The following is a 15,872-nucleotide window of genomic DNA, read 5'->3' as shown; positions in this document are numbered from 1 at the left end:
TCTGTTGCTGAGGCTGCAATGGTACAAACTTCCAAAAATACTTTACAGCAAAAGCATAATTCAAAATGATAAAGGTATTTATTTTGTACTGTGACACTTTGTTCATAAGAGACACATCCAGCGAGTAAATGACAACAAAATTTGTCATAAAGCTACTCCAGTAATTCTGTTCGCTGGAAACTAGATGAATAGTTTCAGACAGTGGGAGGGAACCAAAAATTGGCAAATTAGATCCAAATGACACTGACATATATCAGCGTAAAACTGCTATGTCAGTGTCCATGTCAGTTGTCATGTCCAAAACAACACCCAAAACAAAAGTCACTCTTTTACCACCCCTTCCTCCCCACTGTTAGTTCTGAATTAGTCTTCTAGATAGCAAAGGAACTGTTAAGTGACGCTACATTCATCTTCAGGACTTCCACTTCTTTACTAGGAGTGGTAGCTAGCAAGGTGGCACTTGAGCAGATTTCCGTTGCCTTACAAGCAGAACACAGCTGCAAGCAAACACTGCGTACACACCTATTTTATTCCTTCACATCTCTCTGCTAGGTGCTAATGAAAGCATCTCATTCTGCCAGCAAGAGATCCAACAGCTGGGCAACGGCCTGTCATTCAACCTCTTCTTAAACAAGGAGAGAACTTGAACAGCAGCCAAAGTTCACAGTTCTGTTACATTTGGTGATGATGCCTTTGTCAGATGCCTTGTGTCTTCCTATCATGCTATTCACCAACAGTACCCAAGATATTACTACTTTTCCACTACTACTCTCCCCTCTTCTCAAGGGCAAAACTTTGACTATTCCCCAAGTATGATGAGCTTGCATTTTTCCCAGATTCTAATTAATTCTTTCCAAAAAAGAAAAAAGGAAGAAAATCTATTTTTACCCACTTACCCCACCCCTAACACCTTCTGTTCAGTAGATGAGCCGTATGTTTAATGACCAACTCAGTTTTACTGAGAATACAACTGCATGATTTGGAAACCTCATGTGCATATAGGTGTGTATGTGCATGAGGAGAGGGAAGGAAGGACTAGGAAGAACTGGAGTTTTGGATCACACTCTTCTAAAAAAGGAAACACATTAGATGAGGGACCATTAGAGCTCCAAACAGCCTGAAAGCCTGGGAGGGGGCATTCCATCTTGGATGCTTGTTATTCCCCAAATGAAAACCAAAAGCACAGCCTGACCTCTCAGGCTACATGCTCAGCCCATTGATATATGTATGTAATATACTACGTTATTTCCGTTTCATTCTCCTCCCCACTGATGGTAAGCTAATTTCCTAACGGGATCTGTAATAACTGACCATTCTTCCTGAATGTTAATGAAGTTGTTTACATTATTGTTAATGAAAACAGTGAGGACTGAGCCATTCCTCACAAATCCTCTTTGTAGTATCTTTTACTGATAGCGCTCCAGACGATTTTAGTGCAAGGCAATATTCTACTTTACATGAGCTTTTTACATTCCTTATTATTGGTGTATCTGAGCTCCAGTAGTACATCAAAATGATGTAATTAGCATCTCAAAAAGCACAGACGAGAGACACTAATTACATGTTTTTTTCTCATATCCTGATTCCTACAGCCTTTTATTTGCTGTTTCTAATGCATTACTCAAGTCTAGACATACTGGATCTGCTGCTTAGGTGGAAAGAGAAAAGAAAACAAAGTATACTCATGCTAGTGGAAATCTTGAGAGATCAATTTCTTGGTTTGGTTAGTTTTGCTCTTTTTATAAAATGGAGAATTGTCAACATAAGAAAAGTTCTGAGGAAAATGCTCTCTGAGACTTACATATTCAAAATTAATCCCAGGGGAAAGAAAAGAATGATAATTAAAAGTAAGTATTTAAAAGTCAGCCGGGCGCCTTAAGCTGAGATTTTGGTGCACCATTGGGGGGCATCTTATATTAAGATCTTAAGAATGAAGTTTAGAATTTTAATTCAACTAAGAAACACTTGCTCAGGGATAAGCAAGAATTCTTTGCAATTTTCTCATGGGTCTAGCAGAATCCTAGGAGCAATTTCATACACTAGAAAATGCAGGCCCACTGCACTTCAGTTACTGTCAGTAGGTGGTTAAAGAGCACAATGTCCACATTGTACCTAAGCTGTAATTAAAGAGGTACCAACTATTTTTCAATATAGTAAGTTTTGTTTTCTGACTATGAGAATAAATAAGTCATTGGAGAGGAATGCAGGATAGTCATAATTTCAGGTCTATAAATCCTACTTAGTGTGTTTTGTAACCAGCTTTTACCAAAACGTTACTTAATAAAAAATCACACTAACAGCATCATGCATTGTATTATTTATTACCAAGAACTGGAGCTGCAAAAACATCTTCATCATCCTTCAACTATCTCCCCATGGGGGAGAGCAATAACTGCCACATTTTGAAAAATGGTCAACTGTATCATGAGGAATTTCAATATTAATTTGAAAAGTGCACATTCTTTGCACATTATAAGGCAATAGGCAGTGCAAAGCATCTAGATATAGAGGCTTACTTAGAGGATGCATTGCACGATTTCTTAAATATCTTTTGATTTTTTAATATAGTAACACAGAGATCTGTGGTTAATGTTACTTTGAGTACCATTTTTTGTGTAAGCAATAATGATTCCACATGAAGCTGTCAGCACAAACACATGTTCTCTTGTGTGAGCTCTGCTGCAAGCCGTGAAAAGATACCAAGAATACTTTACCACTTCCACAGTGTTTGGCAGGTCTGAAGCATACACTGTCTCTTTGCTCAGCTAAGCAAAAGTCTGTGAAGTCTCCAACCAAAGCCTGAGAAGGTTCTCATGGGCTTCCGTGAAGCAGCAAGATGAAATTTAAAAGGGAGAATGCAGAGCACTACATTCATGCGGGACTATCCAAATACATAGAAGAATGAGAAAAGGTCTCTTAGGCAGCAATGGTAAATCACAGATGAACTAGAAGAAATAGCGTCATGATGTTGGGAAGAAAGTAAACATCATACTGAGACACACAAGCAGGGATATAGCCTGCAAGGTATGTGACACACTTCTGGTCAGCATGCTAAAGGTCTCAGCTGAAGCACTGTGTCCTGCTAAGCCACTACAGTTCAAGAAAGAAAGAGGAGGTCCAACTGGAAATAGCTCAGATAAGAGCAAAGAGAATAGTCAGATATTCAGAAAAATGATCAGTGAGGAAGTTAGTCAAGAGAAGATGGCACATTAACATTCTTCAAGTATATAACAGTGGTTGTTCATCAGGTATAAGATGAACAGGATCAAAATTATGCTTTTAAACTGTAAGAAGGGATATCCAGGTAAGACATTAGAAAAAGTATCTAATGGCAAATTAGATAAGCCAGTGGAAATGACTGCATAAGAAAACTGTGGAGCCTCTGTCAATAAACCTCTATAAACCCAAGTTAGAAAAACAGCTATTAAACAGTAGAGGTATAGGTGGTCCTCCATCAGATTAGAGGGATAGACTACAATATCTCTTAATGTTTCTTCTATACATATTTTGTTAAGATTTTCCCACATCTACCTACACCTATAAAGAAGATAACAGATATAGCAGCATTAAGGATGAGAGGGATATGACCATGAATTGCAATCATTTAGAGGACAGCTGAAGGAAAAAGAACTAAAGATTCCTTCCTTATATATACAAATCCTACCTATCTCCTTTTTGACCATAATAAACAGTAGTGCTCACTGGAGGCAGGAAGTGATGAAAAATCTAACACATGACAAACACACACAGTAATTTAGGTAGGTAAAACTAAATTTTCACTTCCATCCGATCTGCAGCTAGCTTATAATTTTAACCTGTCTCAGAATATGCAGTGCTTGCATTTGTAGCTCCCATATTCATCTTTAGATAGCAATCACAGCTTTCCTGCCTTTTCCAAACAAAATTAACCCTCTTTGTTTCCCAGTCACTCAATGAACATTAAAGACTCCAAATTCAGAAGAGAAATTTTTAAGAAAAGCAAACATAACCTTTATATAACCCCTTTTCTTATGGGAACAAAATTTATGCTGTCATGATAGCCATCTGTCAGTTAGTTGCTCTAATAACTTTTCAGCTTGCAGGCCAGTTTCACCCTGATTTGAAGAAGTCCCCCCAAAATTAGGTTTGTGTAGCTAAGCATTTGACAGACACATCCTTGTCTGCCAGTCAGGGCACACAGCATTATACGTCTGCTTGGAAGGGGGTGTTGTGGGGAACATTCAGCAGAAGAAGGGTCACTGGGGACAAGGGAAGGGCTGGGGTCGAAATACATGAATCCAAAGGAAAACAGGCTTTCTTATTTTCGGTGTTCATGAGTGTTTTGTTTTGCTTTCTGAACTTATAATTTTTAATTCTGCATCATGACCTGGGTGAGGGGGGAAGGGCATAGAAACAGATTTATGATTTTTTAATTCTTTGGTAGGACAATATTATTTCCCTACTGAAAACTTACCTTGGGATCAGTGATACCTGTTAGCAGCCAGGATTGCAGCCTTATACTGCACCTGAAAGCCACTGCTGAGAAGAACAGGGCCCTCCCAAACAGCACACATGAACTGATCCCCTTTTGTTAGAAACACCACGTTCAGCAACAGATCAGTCTTTGAAGGACCCCATAAATTCCCGAATCACCATAACTCTACTTCACTTGCGGGCTAAAAGCATTGCAACCCTGTCTGTCTCGGGCCCAGCTTCTCCGATGTGCATGCACTGGAGCGCAGCCGCACATGCAGCCATAAGAGATGGTATAGCAGTTGTGCCTGCCAGGAAAGAGCCAGCAGAGGGAGCCCAAATCATTGCTCAAGAAGACAGATGAAATTTTAAGAACTGTTGATTTTGCCATCTTAAGATATATATGCATGCATTATATCTAAAAGTAGTGAAAATGAAGGACTGTTCTGGATTTCTGAAAGCCTGTAGGCTAGGTTACAACTTCCAACTCCTTGCACCCCTGCCATGCTTTCAATGCCAAGCTAGTCCCCTCCCACCGTGCATCATGAAAGCTGGGTCCCTACAGGGATCCTCAGAAAGCAAGGCAATGAGCTGCCTAATGCAGTCAGAATTAAAAAGCAGAGGAAATTTTGGGATTAAGTCCCTAGCTGGGTGCATCAATATCTGTATCGATCCAAGTAGGTTTGTCATTTCATTCATATCTTGTGACCTGGAAATCAAAAAAAAAAAAAAAAAAAAAGACATGCAAAGGGAGAGCGAAAGGCATCTTCTTCAAATACCAAGATCCTAGAGAGTGGCTTTTCACTGGATTACTGGAAAGCAAGGTTCACAGCTGGGTGGCCCAGTTCAGAGCGGAGGTCTGAGCAGATCAGAGCTCCTACTAAAGGAATTAAGATCACATGGCTGGAAAGTAAAGAACATTTAATTAAAAAAAAAGTTTCAGGGTCTCTTGGATGGCCTCTGAGCTAAAGCAGTGTTACATGTGCTTATCAGCAGAAGCATAGATGTGCAGCACAGAAATTGATGTGGCTGGAGAACCAGTGACATCTAGGCACAAGGAAGGGAGTAATTTTGAAGAAGTCAGTGGTTAAAGCTGCTTCAAAAGAGCCACAGGAGGCAGAAAAGGGCCTAGTTACATTTAGGAAGCTGGCCCTTGGTTTCAAGGTTGTATTCTTTAAAACTCACTGTGAAGGCTCACAGATTTTGGCAACGAACAGTGTTAGTCTGAGACAGCAGAGCTGAAGGATGGATGAGTTTACACATTTGAGCAATAGCTGACTTCATAGCACTCTGAAAAGATTACAACTTCCCCCTGAAAGTTTCCATTGCAAAGAAAAATCTATTCAGCTTCCTTTCTTCTGATCCTACCATCCAGTGTGTTCTAGACTCTTTGCTCAGTTTCAGCCTTAAAAATGGGGTAAGACCTGTATGAGTCATGTTAAATTGGTTGCTCTCTGTACTTTTTCTAACTCATTGCAGTTTTATTTCAAAACTCAAAATTCTTTTTGCATTCAGCCATCTTGGATAACATAGCAAGCTCCTTAGCTATGGAGTGCTTTCACTCTGATTTATTTTCCATGGAAGCATCTTAACAGATACTAAGGACCTACTAAGGGATTTTTTACTTTTACTATTTGCCACTATGTCCAGATGATATCAATAAAGTCGTCATTTTAAATTTAATGACATATTTAATTACATGTATAAAATGTAAGATTTATGATGATCTTGGTCTTCACATCTGACAGTAAAGATACAGATAAACACACATATATCTATATATTCTCAACTGTAATTTAGAGGGCCTGCTTTGTGGTAGAGACCTTGAAAGATCATCTAGACTCTTTTTACTCTATTTTCCACAATTCTATTTGACACAATTCAGACTGCAACCAAAGGAGAATAAAATGCAATCCTGAAAAAGAGCATTAAGAAGTGATTTCAATCTACTTTTAGCTCAAAAAAACCCCAAACAAAACAAAAACTGTGACCACTTTTCAGCTGTCAGGGGGCTGCTGTATAGTCGGGTTCCAGTAACAAACAGAGTCTATATGATATACCAAAATATTTGAGGAGTCATGACCAGACTTTGTCTGTTCTGGCAATGCCTTGCTTGGTAGGTGGGTGATAAGAGAAGTGATACAGGGACTCTGTGCCAGTTGGTTCATGGGATGATACCTCTATAACCAATACAGCTATGCAAAATTATCCTTGTGGAGAAAAATATGAACCACTGGTTCAGTGGATGCTGACTGGGAATCTGAGAGTCAGAAGGACCTAACAGTATCATTTTCCTCATTTTTGTTTTGTGGACTCGCAGTAATAGTTAATTACAGTTTCAATTTTGGAAATACAGATTATTGTTGTTCAAGGCACAGTCCGGACAGATAATGTTTTCTTTGTTGTAAGCCTGGCAGAACACAATGCCTCTTGTTTGTAACAGAAACTGGATAATTTATTGGCGTGCAGGAGGCAGCTCGTTCCACTGGCTACTCTTTAGGCCTCAGTCTTCTATTGTTCAGAAATAACCCAGCATAGATATTACAATAAGCCTTCATTATTAGGTAAATCAGTTTAATCAGACAAGAGCATAGTCCATACCTAACTGCAATTACCTGGTAAGTTATGGGTACTGGCAGTTAACAATCCTGTCTTTCACTGCATCTCAAGAAATGGAATTTTCTAATTTAAATGTTCGACTGTCAACAAGACTTCCATTGTTAAAGAGTATTATGGTCACTGCTCTGTTACTGTGTTATTGCACTTTTAGACTTTCAGTATCCCTTGTATAAGTTGCACAATCCATTCACTGCCACCACACAACAGGAATTTTTAAGCATAGTTCATTATATATGATAAACAGGTCACAAGTGCAAGCTCACGTGATGCAGTGCTTCAAGATCCGCTGTCAGAACAAGAAAGCTTTTGCAGCTCTGAGTAATGCAGCTGTTATCAACCCTGTGAGCCACAGCCTCTCTTCTGAAGCCCTCTCTTTTGCTCTTTAAGCTACCTTTAAGATCACTGGCTTCTATCAGCATGCACAAGCTTGGGGATGGAGAAGTATAATTCCTGCTACAAAATGACGGTCTTGGACACACGGTCGGGTGATTTGCCAAGCCACGACATGTCAGCTGAGCCACAGTGATGGTTAGTCACAGTCTCTCCACATGACCTATGTTGGTTTCAGCTCTGAGAGAAAGGACGAGGTTTTAGTTTGAGAAAAAAATGCCTAAGCATCTCCATGGAGGTTGCTGCCAGGTTAGGTATTTAAACTCATGTTACAGTCAATGAAGAACTGGGAAATACAGCTACTGAAGCCTGGAAGATGATTCAGTTGTCTAAACAAATGTGACCAGTGCCACTATACATTCCCTATCGCATCCCATTGGACTTCCAGGCACCACTTGAAAGAGTCTCCTGTAGGGGCTGTTTCACATCCACAAGTCTGATGCATGATTCTTAACCTCTCACACAATGTCTTAAATGGCATTACATGTCACAGCAGCTGTGTCCCACCTTCGGTGTCTACTTCAGGGTGAGCTGATTGGTTCCAGAGACAATTACTTCATCAACACAACTAACCTATGTCCCATCAAGCTGAAACAAAAAAAATCAGTGATAATTTAAGTGAACCTACACAATATTTCTAATATGCCAGGCCTGAGCACCACAGAAACTTTGCTACAGCATAAAGAGCATGAAGCATCCAGCTTTTTCACCACTCTGTATTTGAGAATGTATACTACCACACACATTCCTTAAAAATATAGGAATAGCATGGGAAAGTACAAGTCTGTTCATCATTTTTTTTCAGACCAACAGCACCATGCCTTCTATAAGGTGTACTGCTACAAAAATTTGAAATTTTTAGCCTTATGGAGTTTGCAATATAAATCAGAAATGAGTAAATGAATTCATACATATCTGACCACTTTTTTTAGCCTAACTGCTCACTGTAAGACATTAAAATCTTACTCAGATTTGCTTCACTATTCAATTGTGTTGATTCTAAAGGAACCTTGGATTAAATCATAGGGAGCAATTTGCAGCAGGTGTAATTCAGTGCCATTTCACTGGAACGCAAGGAGTTATATGTTCTAACAACAGCAGTCAACTTAATCCATGCTAAGTGGAACAATATAGTTGTAGCATATTGCTCAACATGAATAATTAATGAGGGCAGCTTTGAGCCTCCAGGTAAACAGATGCCATAAATTCAGCCCTGGTATAAATCCAGGAATTTACATTGGGGATGGATGTAGCCCAGACATCTTGCCATTCACCTGCTTGGCAATTTAAAAGCTGTATATTATTCATTGCTGACATAAGTAGCTGGAAGTCTGCTAAATTCCCTGGAACCGCACTGAGTTATTCTAGCTGTGAATGTGTCCCTACGGCATTATCCACTGCACAGTTAAAGTCAGCACACCAAATGGTGACACAGAATGGAGACATGCAAAATGAGATTTTCAGAGCAAATTTCAAAGTTAATGGATATTGTGTAGCCATTTCCATTATCTGAATTTAAAGAACCCTATCACAACTACCCTGGAGAGAGAAAAACAGCAATGGAAGAAGTGATCATCATATATCTGAATGAATTAATTGAACTCAGTGAAACTAATGCTGGAGGAAAGCGCTAGCCAGTATGAACAAGGGCCAGAATTGAAGTCAAAGTAACATCTTCTTCAGAAATACAAAGTATACTGATCTGAGGCTCCTTATCTGTTTCTAATACCTCCCACTCATCACTTTTATGAGCATTGCCAGAAATCAAGAAATTAGAACACCTTATTTCATCCCTCTTTTCCCCCAGCTTTCAATGATCCATATAATTAGAATACTTTTTAAAAATGCAGCTCCTGTGAGAACTTGGAATAAAGCAGAAAAATGCATGGTCTATTTGCCTTAGCCATTTAGAAGAATATACAGATCATTAATACATCACAAAGCTTTAAGGATTATTAAAACAGATCTAAAAACCCAAACTTCAAGCTAATGACACAGATGCACCGAGAGATCTAATTCATACAACAAACCCTGGAATAGAACTCTTTATCTCACTTTAATTCCACTGGGACCAACAATTATGAACTGATGCACTCAAAAGCTAAGGCTCATATGTAGCAATTCCCAGGGTATAATCACCACAAACGAATTTCAGGTTGTGCTTCTGTCAACTAAACTAAAAAGAAAAAAAGCAGTAAAGAAAATCAAAGCAGACATAAATTCATGAATATATAGTAGACAATAAATGGCAAGAAACTGCCATTTAGAAAGAACTGTTTTCCTCAGAGAGTCCCCTGATGACACTTACATTCCCAGAGAGGATTATGGCATCAGCAGAATACTACCACTTTGCACTTTCCCTCTTCAAATTATTTTAGCTAATGAATCCTCACAAGGCCCCTGTTATATAGGTAAGTATTATAACTCATCTCATAAAAAGATAAACTGACTACTGATTTGGTAACGTTTATACCACAGCAGAGATTAGAAAGCTGTATTTTCTGCGCTCTGGGTCCCAAAAGTATTGTAATCCTTTTCTGAACTTTCCTTCCCCAATTTCTGCCTTCTTCTGCTTGTCTCTTCCTCATAGTCCAGAGAGAAAAGACAGTGTTGTTATATCTAATTCTTGTCATTCTATGAAATCCACAGAACTGATTTGCACCCTGCTCATCAGAAGAATCATGACCACCAGAGGTAAAATGATGCACAGGAAATGCCCTAAGCTAAGGCATTAAGCATACAAAAGGAAAGGCTCTTACACCCTAGGCTGCAGGAAAATACATCCCTTTACTCGAGATTCAAAGTCATTTATCTTCTACTAGAGTTAGCCATGTACTCTACCTCTTCCTGATAAATGCTGCCGGCAGGGGAATGTGCTCATACCACTTCTAAACTAGTTGGTCAGAGAACTCAAACAGAATGCAGACTTGTCCCTCTTCTCGCGGGAGATCTATACAGGGTTTAATAGCAGTCAAATGTTCTTGACCCTTTCTTGTTCCCTTTTTTTGGGAGGAAGCATAAAAACCTTCATCTCTGCTTTGGACCAATCTAACAAGATTGCAAGGCAATAGGCAGTTATATATATAGATATTTACATGGGCAGTGCTAGATCCAGTGAAACTACTTGCAAAACGAAGTAAATAAACAGAAGGTTGTGTATAACTACATACTGGGTCAGGGCTGTGTGTAACCAGATCATTAACTTTTCACTTCTTTTTTAATGTTCAAATAGTTATTTTGCATGCTATGCTGAACATCCCATTATCAGTGCTTATGGTTGCTATTTTTCTTCAGTGAATTTGTTAATTAAACTCTAAGATATGGAGGCAGTGTAGCACTACTGATTAATATATGCCTCAAATGCTCAGTGAAATCCTGTCAACTCAGAATTCATGCCATTAAGAAATGCATTATTCTGTCCTGTACTGCCATATTGTCTGAAAATATTTTAGAAAATGGATGTCAAAGCAGGTGACACTGCATTGTTCCCACCTGCAGTATCATCCCTGTGTTAACTGTCCCACCCTGTGTGAGCTTAAGGGCAAGAGTTATTAAAATAGTAATTACAATATTTAAGGAGGTGTGCCTATTTTAAGCTTTAACTGACATTTCTTTCTAAGATTTTGTACTAACTCTCTCTTCTTTTCTTTCTTTATGGAGAAAAGGCTGATGAAGCCACAAAAAGAAAATCCTTCTCATAGACATTTATTTAGTCTGTTATTGGCATTTAAAGATTCAAAAAACATTAACAGGCACTACTGCATGATAGTTTACAAAGAATGAGAGACTAGACTTCAAACAAGAACGTTTAACCCAATTATTTTCTTTATACTATTATTTTCTTAATACTCTGTTGTTATTCCTTACTCAAGAGACAAGAGACAAAGAGATGCTGTCACTCTACATGGTTACCTGTTGTAGCCAACATTTACACTTCTGCATGATTTAGCTACTTACTCTCACAGTCCTCATTAATTCTATACGATAGCTCTATACATTGTTAAAAAAACATGTTTCATTATTTTAAGTACTACAAAAACCGATCTGTTCCTGAGGCTGATCTTCTCAGGGCACTGAAACCTGCTTCTGGGCAACTCAATTCTGCTGTGGAGAAGAGATGAGACTCTCTCCTCTTCTATCCTCTTCTGTGCTCTTCCTGATCGATACAATGCTAGGGGATTGCACACAACACAGCGAGGCCCCGCTCCTCACTCCCTTCCCTCCCAAGATCTGCTTCATGTCTTTCTTTCTCCCCACTGCTGATGTAGAAAGGACACCCTGTCAGAGAGCACTACCCTGCCAAACTCTGGGGAGGAGACTGGAGGAAGCAAAGGCACAGCAAGGTTAGGCTGTGCAGAGCAGAGCCCAGTACTGTAGTCCTTACACGTTGAATCCTTCTGCAAAATGTTTAATGCTGTTACAGTAACTGGTGACACCGTGAAAAACTATTATGAAAGATTCAGATGATATTGTCCATCACAGTGAAAGGGTTTCTCACCAAAAAAGCCAGAATCAAAGCATAGAAGGGTGCAAGGAATGCAAAACAAAACAAAACAGAGCAAAACAAAGCCGCAAACCCCAGGAAAGTAGTATCTGAAAATAACTGGGTTTTGTGCTAAAAAGCACGAAGAAAAATTTGATTTCTGCAGGCAACAAGAGAAATAAGAAAATTAACTGTGAAATGGTGTCTGGAAATCTTGCTCATGTGAGCCTTCTCATACAAGTAAAGCCTAAAGGACAGATTCATCCAGAGATGTTTTAATTTTTAATTGAAAAATTCCAGACTAAAGCATTATTATCTTAATTGGAAAGTGGAAATACCTCCACTTAAGTTGTTGACCTGTTTCACTGCATAGGGTGAAATGCTCTTGGTTCTTTTATAAAATAATAACAAAACAATTTGACTTGTAGATCAAGACACTTCGGTGCTCGCTAGCTGATATGTGCTTTGCTAGAACACTTTTATGTCCTAAAGTTGTAACGCTACCAGATCCTAACAAGAGCTCCAGAGAGGAAGCTTTCTTGAATTGCATCAGCTTTTTAAAGGATTCAGAGGCAGAATTTCTCTGAGATGTGAAAATTCACATCAATTTCTAAGTAAAAATATTTTTATGGAGTTTTTTTTGCCTGTTCTTTGTTAGTCTGCTCTATTATTTTCTTACTTTATTTTTTATTTTGCTATTTTACCTATTTTCATTCCTTTTGTTTGCTATAGGAGATGCTATTGTAATTGGTGCTATTGTAGCATTCAAAAACAGCAACTGTAAAAAGAATAACATGCCCTCTAGTGTAAAAGAAGGTGCATGCACAGCTATTACAATATGTCATGTGGGCATAACAAAAATTACAGGCCTGTACTTCCACTTCTTCTGTCTCTTCACAGACTCTCATGTTCTACTAAGAACTCATGAGCTCAGAGGGTCTAACATGCAAAGTCTGAGGACTTTGCTAACTTTCCAACACATGGTGGATGTCTTAAAGACCATCAGTATAAAGTTTCTCTTTTTAAATGTCATCCTGCGCTACAGACCTCACTAGTGAGCAATTTCCCAGGAAACATTAGAATAGAAGCACTCAATAATTTTTGCTATTGATTACAATAGGACTAGGATTTGGAGTGCAACAACTACTAGTTTTAATTGTCAGGAATAATATTGCACACATTTCCTCTGTGAGCCAGGAGTCTGATCAGCGCACACCTGGATCACAAGGGACAGCAGTACCTTCATGCTCCATCAAAAGCATTTTGATGAGCTCAGCTTCCCACCATATACCATTTAATGATACCAAAGGAAACCATAATTTGTAATTCATTAATCTGTAAATGAAACATATAAAATATATTTTGCATTCTTTTCACTAAAATAAAATGTAGTCATGTGTGCTATCTTCTCTCCATGACTAATATTTTACATTTCTCAAGAATCCTGACACTTACTAGTTTTGAAAGGATTCAGCTTCCAAAGATGTATGATTATACAAGAATATCAGCTTTAATTAAAGTTAAAACAAAGTTTCTGCCTTATAGCTAGAGAATTACATACAAAATCATAAACCTACAGATGTAAAACTCAGGGACTAAATTCAAAAGAAAGCCAAAATCTAACCTTACCATTTTTAAAACATCAAGATTTTAAAGATTCTGTATTTTTTTTTTTTAATATTAGGTTAAAAGCCTCTGTTGATGGGGAGGGAATCAGAGAGAGATTTCAGTGGTCTTGAGACTAAGGCACAAGATTTGCTATTGGGAACTGTAGATTTTAATTCCGGAAAGTCTCTTCATAGAAAACTAAAAGATTTAAATACACTGTATTGCAAAGCAGTAATTTGTTTTAGCAGGGTGGGGAGATGTTCTGCTTGTCTGCATCACCATATGGATGACTTCAATTCAACAGCAACATGCACTGTGATACAATTCTGACAGCTGGGATAATGACAGAAGTCAATGTTTACTTACTAGCAGAACAAAATTTTACCTTGCCTGCCAACTGGAGCAACAAATAAATTTGTTTTGTATGCTATGTAGAATTTTACTGTCACTAAGTGAAAGAAAACTATCAAGATTTCTCCCTGGGAGTTCACAGACAGAAAAGGGCAAAGATCCAGTGAAAGACACAGATTAAGAGAACTGAGAAACACGGCTCACCCTTAGCTTTTCTCTTTTCCCATTTCTCCTCAGCACCATTTGACTTTTTGTTTGTAAAGCAAAATGGGATTGTTCTCACCACTAAACAGCGCAGTCCTCCCAAAACTGTTGCACAGAAGTGTATTTGGCGCAGGTTGCTATATGTCTAGGTTAGGTAAGCAAAATACAGATATTGCATGAGGTATATTAGTTGGATTTTCATAGGCCAGTTCTGACCCTTAGTACTCTGTTCTCAACCTACAAATAGTGACCAGAAATCAGTTTAGCTACAATGCAGCAAGACTGCAAGTGTCAGTTGCTGAGATAGACATGAATTTGTATAGTTTTAGTCAAAGCGAAAAACTACTTGTAAACCCAAGACTATGCTTTGGGCTCCTGTTGATCAACATACAATTAGGCCAGGCTCTTTTGCACATCACCAGAACAACTACAATTGCAATTTAAACCAAACGTAATTTTTGTCTCACTGATACCACCTTGGGCACTGCTTTTACGCTATTTGCCAGTGAATGCTCTAGGGAGCCAGGACTGTCAGGTGCCAGGGAGAGCAAATGACAAAGACAGTCTAAAACAGGCTTCACACAAGAGGATTTTCTGCCTAGCTGAACTGGCTGCCAGGCCACTTTGTACTTTTAGCATGCTCAAAACTTGTAGCACAAGGGATAAGCTTGTGTCATGGGCTGTCAATACTATATATAAAATAACACTAATAATAACAAAAATAATTCCAGATTTTTTCCATGTATTAGTTAATCTTCTATGCCACAAAAATATATCACTTTAATGAAAACGTAACATGGGAGGATTCCACAGTATGCAATAGCTTAGAGGAAAGGAATGCACTGAATGATAAGCAATGGCAGTTCATAAAGTAAATATGCCATTTAAACAAGACCAGGATTTGCTTTTAATATAATTACAGCTTTGGAGCTCAACCCTCTACCTCTCTACTGGCTGCTAGCATAAAACGGCCAAAGGTACATTTTGATTTCAGTGGCACGTTGCCAACGTTGCATCCTTTTCTGCTCAGTGCAGACGATGCACTGAAGGTGCAGAAAGGGGGAATGACACCACACATCATGCACTCCTTTACTGCTAGTTAATTTGGAGCAATTCTGACTACAGCAGAAAGAAACTGTTTTCTCCTGTCTCTGCTAAACTGTGGAAGTGCAGCAAGAATTGAAACCTTAGCGAATATAATACACTGTCGTATCAGCGTTATGCCGTATCACGTACTTTCGAAGAAGCAGAAAAAATGCTGTATAAATAGAAACACTGAAATAGGAATCAACATTTTTCCGCTGTCAGAGTATCTTCAGAAGATTGGTGGTGGAACCTTGTAAATTTAACAGGGGAAATGCTGCCTGGTCAGTCTTTACTTTTCAATCCACTGCATTCGTTAATACTTTAGTGTCAAGCACTAGACATAAATTGCAGCTTGATTACGTTGTAGACGACATAAAAAAAAGTGTAGAAACGTGAGAGAACTGCAGCACAAGCGGTAGACAGATGCAACTGCAGTGGTTTCGGTTATGGCAGGCAGGCGGGAAAACATCTTCGGAATACGCGGGCTGTTCTCGGGCCAGAAGCAGCAGCACGGTAACGGACAGGCGAACACCGGGCACCGCGACCGCACCGCACGCCGCTCACAGCCCCTGACAGACCGCAGCGCCGCTAACACCCCTCCGACCCCGCACACCCCTCACTGCCCTCCCCAATGCGCTCACGCCACGTCACAGGCGCCCTCCCGTGACGCGCCGCGCGC

Source organism: Rhea pennata, chromosome 3, assembly GCF_028389875.1.
Source record: "Rhea pennata isolate bPtePen1 chromosome 3, bPtePen1.pri, whole genome shotgun sequence".
Classification (NCBI taxonomy): Eukaryota; Metazoa; Chordata; class Aves; order Rheiformes; family Rheidae; genus Rhea; species Rhea pennata.
Note: the sequence above shows the minus strand (reverse complement) of the source record.